The sequence below is a fragment of the Pinus tabuliformis genome, chromosome J (genome assembly GCF_031772625.1).
Source record: "Pinus tabuliformis cultivar Carrire ecotype Pingquan chromosome J, CPIR1, whole genome shotgun sequence".
In the NCBI taxonomy this organism is placed as follows: domain Eukaryota; kingdom Viridiplantae; phylum Streptophyta; class Pinopsida; order Pinales; family Pinaceae; genus Pinus; species Pinus tabuliformis.
Genome location: NC_142295.1, coordinates 385,036,830 through 385,049,987, shown reverse-complemented (window position 1 = coordinate 385,049,987; position 13,158 = coordinate 385,036,830).

The window sequence follows — 13,158 nt, the reverse complement described above, 5'->3', positions numbered from 1 at the left end:
ATCACTGTGTGTATTTTAAATTAATTGGTGACCATGTTATTTATCTGGTCTTGTATGTGGATGATATTTTGCTGGTTGGAAATGACAAAGAAATTATCCATGATTTGAAGACTCAAATGTCCTCCAAATCTGACATGAAAGATCTTGGTGCTGCAAGCTATATTTTGGGCATGGAAATTAAAAGAGATCAGGAAAAGAGGAAGCTTTGGTTAAACCAGAGGAAGTATGTCGATACAATACTGCAAAGGTTTAATATGCAGGATAATAAACTGGTGAAGGTTCCTATTCCTGTAGGTGTGAGGTTATCTATTGAATAATGTCCCAAGACACAAGAAGAGGAAGAGGACATGTCCCGTGTTCCATATGCATGTGCAGTCGGTAGCTTAATGTATGCAATGGTCTGTACTACATCAGACATTGCACATGCAGTGGGAGTATTGAGCAGGTTAATGTCAAAACTAGGGAAGGAGCATTGGACAACAGTAAAGCAGGTTTTCAGGTATTTGTGTGGCACTAGTGATTATGGTTTGTGCTACTAAGGAAGACCAGGATTGGACAGAGTGTTGGATATTCGTGGCTTTGTTGATGCATATTGGGCTAGAGATCTGGATCAAAGAAGATCTACAAGTGGGTATGTGTTTAACCTATTTGGAGGTGCAGTCAGTTGGATGAGTAAGAAACAATCTGTAGTGGCACTATCAACTACAGAGGCAGAATACATGGCAGCCACTCATGCAAGCAAGGAAGCAATTTGGTTGTAGAGATTGTGTTCAAGTATGGTGTTAATACAGGGATCTATAAGGATAGATTGTGACAGCCAAAGTGCAATTTTCTTGGCAAAGAACCCTGCATATCATTCAAAGACAAAGAACATTGATGTTCCATATCACTTTGTGAGGGATATGATAGAAGACAAAAAGGTGTTGCTGGTAAAGGTGGACACTTTGAAGAATATTGCAGATGCATTGACAAAATCTGTGAGCTATGAGAAGTTCTCTTGGTGTAGAGAAACAATGGGCGTTGCAGGGTTGGATAAATGACTAAGATCTCTTGTGGCCCCCTGTGGAAAGAAAACAACAAGTGGGAGAATGTTTGGTTGTGTTATATTCTTTCCATGACTAGCCCACGTAGTTAACCAGGGGGTTAGAGGGGGGGCGGAGCCCCCCCTCTTTGTTGCACCGATTGTGTAGCGGGGGGGTCACAGGGGGTTTGAGGGGTGCAGATAACCCCCCTCTATGGGGTCTGGGGCAACACCCAGAAAATTTTGTTTTTTGGACCCTATATTAGGTTGGCCGGACCTACCTATGGTTTTGTGCATGATTTTCGCACATGGTTTTGGACACGATGGTTTTCGGTCCATGGTTTTGGACGCGATGGTTTTCGGTCCATGGTATTGGATGCTTCGGCATGTATAAATATGTATTCTAACATTGAAAGGAACATAATGAAAAATCAAGCTGGTAGTCCTGGTTTTGGGATCTAGTGGAAAATCTCTGTGTATATGTGTTATGCTCTCGCATTGTTTATTTTTTGTGTTTTTAGAATTTGTATGCAGGTAATTTCTGTATGGGGTTAAAACGTACACAAGGATGCAGATTGGGTAGGGAGTCCCTCAGATAGGATGAGCAAATCCAGAGTAGTCTTTAGTGTTGGGTCAACAAAAATTTCTTGGCACAACAGGAAATAAAGATTTGTAGTGTGACAACCATGGTAAAAATCCATGTAATAAAAGTTAATAAAGGCAAAATAATAAACATGGTCATGGGACATGTATTCCAAGCTAAATGTTGGAAAAGCATCCTATTGTGGGTATTCATTTGGTTTACTAAGGCTATGGAAATTGTCAAAGGAAATGGCTAAGGCTTTGGAAAGGTAAAGTGGAATTTATTGGCATTTATTTACGAAAATAATGGAAATTAGGAGAAAAGGAAGGTGAAAGGTCATAGGTTTCATGTGAGGAGGAAAATGAAGGAAATAGAAACATCATTAATAAAACGGCTTTTGAGGATCAGTTTAGTTTTGGAGTTCTCATTCTATTCTCTCTCTCTCTCTCATACTCTTGGACACTTAGAGTTTTTTTGGAGCACTCTTGGAGGAGTGTGGCATACTTGGGATTTGGAACAAGAAGGAAAAGAAAGAGCATGAAAGTGCAAGAGGACATCGAGATAAGCATCTACAATGGGGTTTGCTTCCAGGTATCGAGTTGCATGTATGATTTCCTTACTAGTTTTGGCATGCATGTCATGTGCATGTGTATTCTTGGTTATGATCTGTCATTGGTATGGAGGATCGCCTAGATTGACAATGGTTTTGCCTAGCACCTTGCCATTTCCTAGATATCCATGGTGTTGTGGGAGTCTTTCCCCTTGTTTTTTGGTTGGTTCTCATATTCCTTTGGCTGTGGGTTGAGTTATTAGTTCCTGGAGCCTTGGTTGAATAAACACTCTGGAGCCCTGTAACAACTTAGGTTGATTTATTAGTCCTGGAGCCTTGGTTGGACAAATGCTCTAGAGCCCTTGGTGGGTTGAGTTCCTTGTCCTGGAGCCTTGGTTGGAAAAACGCTCTAGAGCCCGACAGTAGTTGTGGTTTGAGTTACTAGTCCTGGAGCCTTGGTTGGAACAAACGCTCTGGAGCCCTGGACAACTTGGGTAGAGACCAATCTGGTGATGGTTAGTGATGTTTGACGTGAGTTGGAATCATGGTTGAGGGTGTAGGTGGTTTGGCTTCTGGAAGCCCTAGTTTTATTTTGATAGATTTTTTGTACGAGAACCCACATTCATGCTTGGAATATAGCACGAGGGTGATTAACTGAAGATAGACTTGGTTCAACCAATCTATGGTTAGGCGGAATGTGGATGTCCCGAACCTGGTTGGCCTTTGCATTCATCAATAAGATCTCTCTTTATCCTTGGTATTTTATGGGTAAATATACATGCTTATATGGTTGTTATATCCTTGATATTTCTATTGGTTATATGTTGGTTATGAAGGAGTTTTATGACTGTAATAATGTATGACGCTCATCATGTTTTGGTTAATCACTGAATGTAAAATGAATATATGACTTAATAGATGGTAATGAAGTTATTGTGATGAGGAATCAATTCTTCTTAGTGATTCTCAAATAAGTATGAGATCCCTATGCTCAGATCTCTTTTTTAAACCTGTAGAATGCATATTTGTGACATGTTTGATGAAGTGCCTATAATGGTTAGTACAGGTCCAGTCAAGTCCTTATTCAATTATTTGCATTTGTATCATTGTTTTGATGTTACTTTTCATTTCTAGAAGTTTCATGGAGTTTTGGACAGTTACCTGAGTCCTGGCCTTGAAAAAGTGGCACAGAATCTGGAGTTGTTGGCACAAAACTACCTTGAAAAGTCCCCAGTCACATGCATTCCTTGCTGTGGGAGCGACTGAAGGGTCCTAGTCGCATGCATACCCATGTCAATGGAGAGACTAAGGCTTTAATGAAACAAAGAGTCAGTTTGTCTTAGGGGTTGGTCACCTGGATGGGTTGGGTGGCTCTTGGGGGTTCTGTTGCATGTGTAGAAGGTTACGTTGTCTATGTTCCGATGATTCCACTTCCTTAACTGTTACATAGGGAGTTGATGAGGGAAGAAGTATTTATCAGAGAGGTACTAAGACGATAGCGGAAAATGTTTTTATGAGCTAAATATGGGATATATGACTGATGAGGAATACACTAGCATATTTCTAGAGTTGTTGAGGTATGTGCCTTACCTCAAGGAGGAGAAGGCCAAGATTCAAAGATTCATCAGTGGGTTGCCGATAACATTTATGGATAGGATTGATTTTGATGAGACTAGATCATTGGAGGAGGCCATTCGGAAGCTAAAGCATTGTTATGAGTAATCAAAGCACAAATTTGAGACTAAACTAGGTTGGAAGGTTAATAATAATAATAAAGGGAAATGGGACAAGAAACGGGAAAGTCCTCAGGACACAAGTAACAAAGAGAATGCAACACCACACAAGAATTTTAATGCATCCGATAGAGCATAGGAATTTCAGTCTGAGTAGAAGAAAGGTGATGATAGGAAGCCTGTACGCTGTTGGACTTGTGGCAAAGATAATCATTAGAAAGATTGTCCATAACATTAGTGTGGCAGACTGCAGATTTACAGTGCCCAGGAGGCATAGACAACTGGAGATGATGGACAAACTGTTCCTAGGATCTATGCAACATTGAATAACAGGTAGGCAGATCACCAGGCGTCTATTATCGAGATGGACGGTAAGCTTTGTGATCAAGTTGTTTCTATTTTGATTCAACCTGGATCTAATTATAGTTATGTTAATCCTGACCTAGTGGATAAGTGCGGTTTGAATAAAGAAGTTCATGCAGAGTCTTGGTCAGTTCAGTTGGATACAAGTACAAATAAGCGAGTTCATCATTGGGTAAGAACGTGTGCATTTGAGTTGAATGGTATGCATACATCATCACATTTGAATGTATTTTTGTTGGGATCATATAGTATGTCGGTGGGTGGTGGGCCCCAGTATTGCAGCAATAATGCTACAACTCCTGGAACTCCCTTCTTTAATTTTATCAACCCGGTAGTTCGTAACAAACTTGGAAGCGACGGTGCTGTATGCACAAGTACTAGCTCTTGCCGCAGCTGTCACTTGGTAAGCTGGCACAAGTCCGCTAGGAACTTAAGCCAACTTCTATGAGCTCTTAGAAGAAGCTTTTTAACTGATGAATGAAAGCTAACTCAAAGGGGCTAATTTACTTGCAGAAAGAAATTGGAAAGCAGAAAGGAAATGCAAACCCTCGCAAACCCTAATTTTACCAGCTAGCCCTACTGATGCGAAAAAGAGGATGCAAGCTACTGAAAGAGATGCCATTGACTTCTAGGAAGGTAAAATGCATGTGTTTAAGTTATCACTATCTGAAGAAAACATCTTTTTGTATTTTTGAATAGGTCATCAGAGTTATCATGCATGTGTTTTTAACTGGCTTTTTGTTGTGCAGGGGTGGATCAAGGAAGAGAAATGCTTGGACAAAGCTGGGAAGGTTCAGGGAGGGTCTAAGGAGTCCCTAACACCCTTCCGAAGAGTTTCACAAAGTTTGGCTATCCAGCAACATCATTTGTGAGCTTCTACAGGAAGTCTGCAGGGGTTCTACAAGATGTTTCAGGGATTTCTACAGGATGTTCAGAAATTTCTACAGGATGTTCTAAAATTGGATTTTGGAGGATGGGTGAGTGAGAGAAGATGCATGAATGGATAGGGAGGTAGGGTAGGGGTTTGAAATGACCCAGTGACTGATGGATGGAGTGATGAGAGGGGGTGGAAAGCTGGCATGACTTAAAGAAGGCTAAGACAATGGAAGATAAAGAAGGTAGGGTTACGTGGGCAGAAGAATAGTTGTGAGATGAGGAACCTAACGAGGGGATGGAGCAGCTGGCCTGGACGAAGCTTAGGTGGACGAGAGAGTGATGGAGATGCCCTGCACGGTGTACACTTAACCGAATCAACCAAGTCCTGCACACAATCAAAATCTTAGCTAATCTATCCTAACTGTCAACGAAACCAATGAACAACAGCTTTATTTCTAAAGAGAACCATGTACAACAATTAAGCAAATAAACATCTCAATAGGTCTGAACGCATGACCAACTTCTACCAATGAAGACATCACACCAAAGATTGCATGGTCAAGCAAACTAGTGTTTTTGTTGGGCAGCACTGTTTCTGCAATTCCAGCCCTTAATCCAATAAGGGAGAGGTGAAACTGAGAGTGTAGATAACCCCTTTTCCTGGAGCTTTATCGATTATTATCCTATCAATCTATTCTACACATCTGAAGCAATTCTATTCCTCAACAATGACCTATTTAACCAACACAACTAAATCTTGCTCAACAAAACCACGTTTCAAATGCATAAAAGGAAAATCACAATGCATAAAGGAAAGATAACAATACAAGAAGGAGGCCCTAGGCTCTCAGGTTGGGCCCAACCCCGAGAGCTATGGCTCCTATAGAAAACTCAGAGCTGATATCAAATCTGACTGCTTCTCATTATCAAAAAATAATCATAAGTCAAGAGTTATGCCAACAATGGCTACAAGAGAACAAAATAGAGCTAGCAGCACTGTAGTGCAAAGTATGCAAGAGTTTTCCAAAAGTCCCTCACAAAGGCTGAGGCCTTAACATTTATACACCACGAGGCCCTAGCTGGCCTCCTAAATCCATGGGACTTGGCTGCCCAAACTGTGAGTGAATAGCTCCTTCCAAAAAATCTGTCTGGCTGCCTTCTAGATCCGATTTTGGTGGCCTTTGGAGCTCGGAGTTGGGGGTGAAGATCTCGAGGGAGGCTATTTAATGCCACAGACAACCCCCCTATGAATCCTCAACCCAAGCTTGGCTGTCTCCTGGCCCATGTCTGCTCGGTTTTGCTCCAACATGTGTCAAAAAATCTTGAAATGAGCATGTGTTAGCCACCTAGGAAGAGTGACTACCCTTGTTCGTACAAATGACATAAACATACTAAAAAATAATGCATAAGTTATGAAAAATGAAGGATTGAACAAGGATAATTAGGCCAAATGAGCCCAAAATGTTACCAAATTTGGGGCTCATCATCACCCCCCTGCTAAAATGATTGCTCATCCCTGAGCAACTAGTCCAGCTCCTCGTCTTTCATTGCTTTAATCGCCACTCTCACATCCCAGGCTTCTGAAGTAGTATCCTCCTCACTGTCATGGAATCCGGCCTTCTTCTCCACCTCTTCCCACTGCTTATGCTCTTCTTTTTCTGTGCTTCCTTCTACCAATCCCAAAAGCAAAGGTGGGCTTAGCTTGAGGCTGATCCAGCTGGCCTGGAGGTTCTGCATGGACTTCTTGTAGAGAGGCACCCGTACTAGGGCCTCCCTCATTCTAGTTGGAGTGTGATACTCCCTGATTTTGAGGCTGTGGGACAATGTGTTCCACCTTCGGGTGCAAGCATGAACACAATTGTCCCCTAATAATCGCTCCATATCCTCGAAATGTGCTATAGCCTGAGCCTGCTGATCCATGTATTTTAATAAAGCCTGAGAGTTGGTTGCTAGGTGTTGGTGGGCTGATATCAATGCAGTGGGGTCCCCTGGCTCTGCTCTAATCAGCAGTGGTTCATGTAACTCTCGGTTCATAACATCTTTGACCTCTGTCGCTCTCTTTTCTTCGTGGTTTAACCATGAGGTAAATGCCATCAGCTACATATCTCCCACGACTGTGTTGGGGTCCCATGAAGTTACGTTTGGAAGGGCCAAATTATGGAGGTAGAACTCTGATAGCTTGGCCTTGTCCTCTGTTGAGCTGCTGTTGCATAAATCTGTGAACTGCTGGGGGTTTTGGATTTGGGAGATACCCCTCTGTGCCAATGCATTAATTTGGAATTGCAGCCACTGGTCCCGTAGGTATAGGCCATAAGATTTGGTTGGCTGCCTACATTGCAGAGCATCCATAGCCCAACTGGCCATGCAGGCTAGTTGTGCCTCTTTTTCTTGCACCTGCTGTTTGAGAGCTTGTATCTCTATGTTTGCTTGCAATTCCCTTTCCTGTAGATGCTGGTTTAGTTCCTCAAGACCAGCTTGCATTCCTTCTTTGCCTTGAGGTTCTGCTGTAGTGTCCTTTGATGCTGTGCCCCTTTCTTTCCTCTGTCCCTGTAGCTGCAGTTTGAGCTTCTCATTCTCTTCCTGTAGAAATACTCGCTGGCAGTTTCCCACGTGTTTTGCCATAGCTAATTCTCTTCTTGCCTCCTTGAGTTGTTCCTCCAAGGGGCCTATATCTGCTACTCCTTTAGATTTAGCTATCCTCATCCATGTGTGGGTCCTCACTCTTTCTTCCTCCAGTGCAAAGAAAAGCGGCACTGTGAATTTCTATGGAATAATTTTCCCAGCCTCCAAAAAGTGATAATAAGAGCTCAAGCTGGGTTGGGGGCTAGGTTCCATAATGTGCTCTACCTCTTTTTCCCTTTGTGGTGATGTGGCTGCCTCCCCCTCCATTCTTTCGGTCTCCTTGAGCTTGGGCAATGTTTCCTATATAACGGCTTCAGCATCCTGTAGAGGGGTTTTTGAAGCTAACCTTTCCATTCTCTCCCTCCAGGTAGTTGTCTTCGGGCTCCCCTGCTCATAAGTGACTGATACTTTGGAGGGGGACTTCTCCTTTGGCGAGGTAGGGGTGTCTTCAATGGTAATTGGGTCTTTGGATGGAGGTTGGGTCCTGCCGGTTTTAATTCTTACACTTCTCCTCGCTTTGAAATATAGAGGAGTATCCCTCTTTCGTTTCTCCTTTGGCTTGGGAGAGGTACTTTGGGTGGCCAGCACAGCTGCTGCCTCCCTAGCAAGAATTTCGGCCGTTTTCTCCTTTTGTTTTCCTTTCTCAGGACTTCCTGTAGAAAGCCCTGTAGTGGCTGATTTCTGGCTTCTTGTAGAAGCCGTTTTTAACTTCCTGTAGAAATAGACGACACCGTTTTAGCCTGCTTGGCTGAAGGTGCTTTTTCTTTTGACTTTGCTGAGGCTGCCTTAGAGGTGCCCTCACTGACATGGACTTTTTCAGTCCTTTCCACCCTGCTCTGTAGTCTTTTCTCCCTGGGTGTTAGTGTGGTTTTGTCACCCTCTGTCTTGGCAGCTTGGTTTCTCTCTTGTTTTCCCTTCTGTTCTTTCCTTGGTGTTTTGGCCAGAGTTTCTTGGCCTTTACCTTTCTTCCCCGCTTGAGTGTGTTCCTTCTCCTCGCTGCTGGAGGAGGTGAGCTCCTCAGCCAACATTCGGATGTCATCATCCTTAGTCAAATTTCGAAAGGTTTCCCAGGAGAGAGGGACGGTGTACGTGTGGAGTGCATCTTCCATGAGGAGCTTAATGAGCCCATGATGGGCTATCTGGTCTGGCGTTCCCTCTCTCAATTTGGTGGCACACTCAGTCATGGACTGTAGGAGGAAGTAAGGAATGCTCAACTTTTTCTCTGAGGGTAGGTCCATTTGGTGCCTGAGTTCTGTGAGCAACCGGAAATGATATCCATACACGATGCTAAATCGCCCCTCGCACATGATATACTTCATAATCTGGAGGCTGACCTCACTCCAGAACGGCTGTAGGCTGGTTCTTCGAACTCCATTCTTGTCTTCTGAGAATTGTTCCTCTGGCAAAAAGAACTCCTTCTTAGCTTTCTGACCCAGTTTTCTCTCCTCCTTATCCCAAGGTACCCCCATCGGTAGATCAGTTACTCTGCTAATGAACTGTGGGGTGAGTCTGAGGGTCAATCCTCTGAAGTTGACAATGGCCAATGTCTTTGACTTTGGCTTCAAGGATCGCAGGAATTCTTCTGCAACCTCGTCATCGTGACCTTGAAGCTTGTCACAGAATGACATCCATCGTGCACAAGAAAACAGGTCCACCACCTCAGGGGTTTCCTGTAACTTCTTTGAGTCTGTAGGCTCTTTTCTAATGAACCCTCCCGGCATGGTAAAAACTTGCTTTGTTGGCCTGAGCTTGCCTGCTCGTATACAGAAGTGGATCTTTGGGATTTCCTTAGACAGAGCGCAGAGCTGTGTCTCTGTTATGCACACAGTTTATAAAATTCACAACTTCCTATGAGTGAGCCTTAACAGTGGCTCAATTATAAATCAAACCCTAGAGAAGATCCCGCATACACACTACGATGACAATTCTCATGCAACGACAAGAAAACGCTTGTAAATTCATGCACAGACTGTAATTCACGATTTCCTACCCCTTCAACACGTCGACTTCACCACCTTTCAAACCAATTGCATGGGAGAACTATGTTCAGGCTTACCTCATTCCAGAATTGCCACCTTCGACGTGAACCGTTCAAATTCCTCCGTAATGTTGAGTTTCCTGTAGTGCAGCTTCCTGTAGAAGTCGTGCACGGATTCTGGGGAGTGCTTCAGTGGTTCTGGACCTTCTGTGCAGCAACAGGACGTTGGAACAGGCCGAGAACTCGGAGTAACAACCTTCAGAGAATTTAGGATGCGTACTCGGCTGCAAAACGGTTGAGAATAAATGAGTGCAGTGCGCCATACGTGATCTAGCCGGCGGATTTGAATTTCTGCGGAATTCGTGGCGCGGGGGTGAGCTGTCCCCGTCGGCCCATTGGCCGACGTCACCTGCTATCATTCCGCTGCATGTATGCCTGACTGCCGAATCCTTCCCTGTATATCTACCGCCGCCACTCCTGTTAGATCGCCGCTTCTCTCCGACTGGACGCTTCCCACGTGTCCATTTCCTGTCTTGTCGACACAACCAAAGCTTTTCGGATCCGACGAGGCCGTCGGGCTGGTTGTGGTGGCCAGTTGAATGGCTACCCGACTTGTTCAATCCATTCATTTCCATAGTTACACACATTTTAGAGCATCGCTTATGTAATTTGACGAAACAGGGTGAGGCACTTACCTGTGCGGTCGTGGACGTGATTTTTCTCATGCTTTAGGACGAGAGGTGATGGATCCGCTTGCTGCTGCTTCGTGCACAGGCATGGGAGCTCCTTTTCATTGACTGCTGCTGGTTGCGAGACCGGTTTCCTGGCTGTGGATGGTGCATGCGCTGGCTTCATGAGTTGCAGGTTCCTTCATGGTGTGTGCTCTAGCCGGATCAACTGCTACAGGATTCTTGTAGGACATCCTGTAGCCGTTTCTCCTCCTAGGGTGCATGCCGAAATAGTGGAGTCACGTTCACAGGTGCAGGGTCCTCAGATTGCCTTGACAGGTAAAGCATTGGGCCTCTGCATGCTTTATTTCCCACTTAAAATTATTTCTTCTGAGAGTCCAACGTTCTGGTATGATTGTGCAGGTATTTCAATCATATGGCAGCAATGGTGGTGAAAGGAGGCGACAGCAGTGGGGGATGGAGGAAAAAAATTGGTTGCATGCCTCCTTATTGGACTTCGAGCTTCAAATTCTTCTACATAGTCGGTCCTGGCCCGTCCAAAGATTCTACAGGATGTTTCCTGTAGAAATACAGAACTTCCTGTAGAAAGTCCTGTAGCTTCCTGTAGAAGGCTAAACTATGACCAGATTGTGCCCAAACCTTGGAAGAGATGAGTGTTTATGGAGGGAGTGCTGGTGAGGTCGCCTGGTAGCATGGTAGGGACCCTTGTCCTTGAGTTGAGAGGCCTCCTTTTTGCATGGAATACCTGCAACCTGCATTAATTTCCAAAGATTGAGCCTATTTTTCTGTTTCTGCCTCCTTCTTTTTCTTTTCTTTTTTCTTTGTTTTTTTCTTCTTCCCCCCCTTTTTTTTTAGGAGACAGCAGGGGCGCCTCAATGAGGTTTTCACCCCTACTATCTGCCTTGGGCGCCTCAGAGAGGTTTTCACCCAAGGGTCTTTTTTTTTTTTTATTCCAATTTTTTTAGAGAGACAGCAGGGGCACCTCAATAAGGTTTTCACCCCTACCATCTGCCTTGGGAGCCTCAGAAAGGTTTTCACCCAAGGATCTTTATTATTATTATTATTATTATTTTTATGATGCTCAGGGTATGCCCAAAACAGAGGTAGAACCCTTCTCTATGACCAACACTGATTTTTCCACAGTTTTGATGAACTCTTGCCTCGAAAGAGGTTTCCTGTAGATCTTTAGTCGATGCCCATTGACGAGCATGGGGATGGCTTCCTCATCAATGGTCCGAATAAGAATAGACCCATTGTCATTACACTTCTCCACTGCATATGGTCCTAGCTGTTATCACTCAGGTTGTCCTTCTGGTCGGCATCAAAAGGATATGACCGAGGTAACCACAGACCAATCTTTGGACTGCAGGTTCTAGCCCACCTGCAATCAGAGAGGGCTCTCTCTTTCTGATTTAGCTTTGTTAATAAGGTTCTTAGGCTAGTTATTGAGTTCAAGGGGTTTTGTTTTGTTTTTTGGTGGGAAGGATGATGCTTTCAAGTAAAGAAGCAGGGATAGCATGAAAGTTTTAGAACCATTGGGCGTGGAGTCAAGGAGTAGGACTGCAGGTGCGTTTTCTTGGTCACAAGAAGGAATATGGAGCAAGCTAGCTGCGTATGAAACAATCATTCAAGGTAAAAGAGATGGATTAAAGGCAAAGGAATAACGGGCAATTAAGAATCTCTCATTCAGATTAGCAGAAAGAAGACAAATGAGCCCTATCTAGGAGCAGTTAAGAATTCCTAGATAACAGTCATTCATATATGAAAATAGGTCAAACATGAGCCATAACAAAATTCATATTTATGCCTAATTTAAGAGGAAAACATTAAGAAACCACAGAAACTGAGCATAGAGTGCAAAAAAGCAAGTTCTAAACCAATCCTTTGTTCTGTGACTTGAGCATATGTGAAATCGAAATAACAGAGGTAAGGAAAACTTATTGATTCATATAGCAGCACAAGAATTTCGCATTCAATTCTTCAAACCATTAGACACAAAGCAGACAGTCATTCCTCCAAAGCTTTTCAACAATCTTTGATTAAGTAAAACATCTCAGATATCCAGTGCGAGTCTCTAATGAGGATTATCAACCAACCAACCCTTTAAACAATACAGAGGGTTGGTATATATAGGGAAAATTGTCCAAAAACTAATCTATTACAGCCGACCTAAACAGGTCTGAAAGAAAATGATTACTTTAACCTAATCTTATCTAGAAATAAATGCATGAAAATATCTTTGAGCTGTGCTGAGGGCAGCTGTATCAAAACTGAGTTAATGTCTTTCCTGGGTGGCTCGATGCAGTCCTCCTGTATTAATTGTGATTTGTCCTTTATCTCCACCTCTAACTTGGTTTTGCTGCTGTTTTGCTGGCATTAATGTGCAATAATCCCGACCAGATAGGCTTTTAAATGGCCTTAACTGCTTTGCTGACTTTGATGAAGGTTTTTAATTTTCACCTGATTTGATGTTGCTGAACTGATACTCTTTGCCGCTTCCTGATACTATTTGGCGCTGATCCTAGAGTCTTTAATATCTTCTGAATGGTTTAGATTGTCCCATCGATCCTTCATGGCAGTTGTTCGGCCTTCTGTTGCTTTAAAAAGTGTGTTTGCCCCTTTCTTAATGCTTTGCAAAGAAAAACGGGTCATTCTGCGCCTTTCGGGCTTGCTGGGGGCTGCGCGATGAGGGGCTTTCCATTCTGGCCCATTTCCCGTAGCCTAGCGCGAATCGCGCATGAAA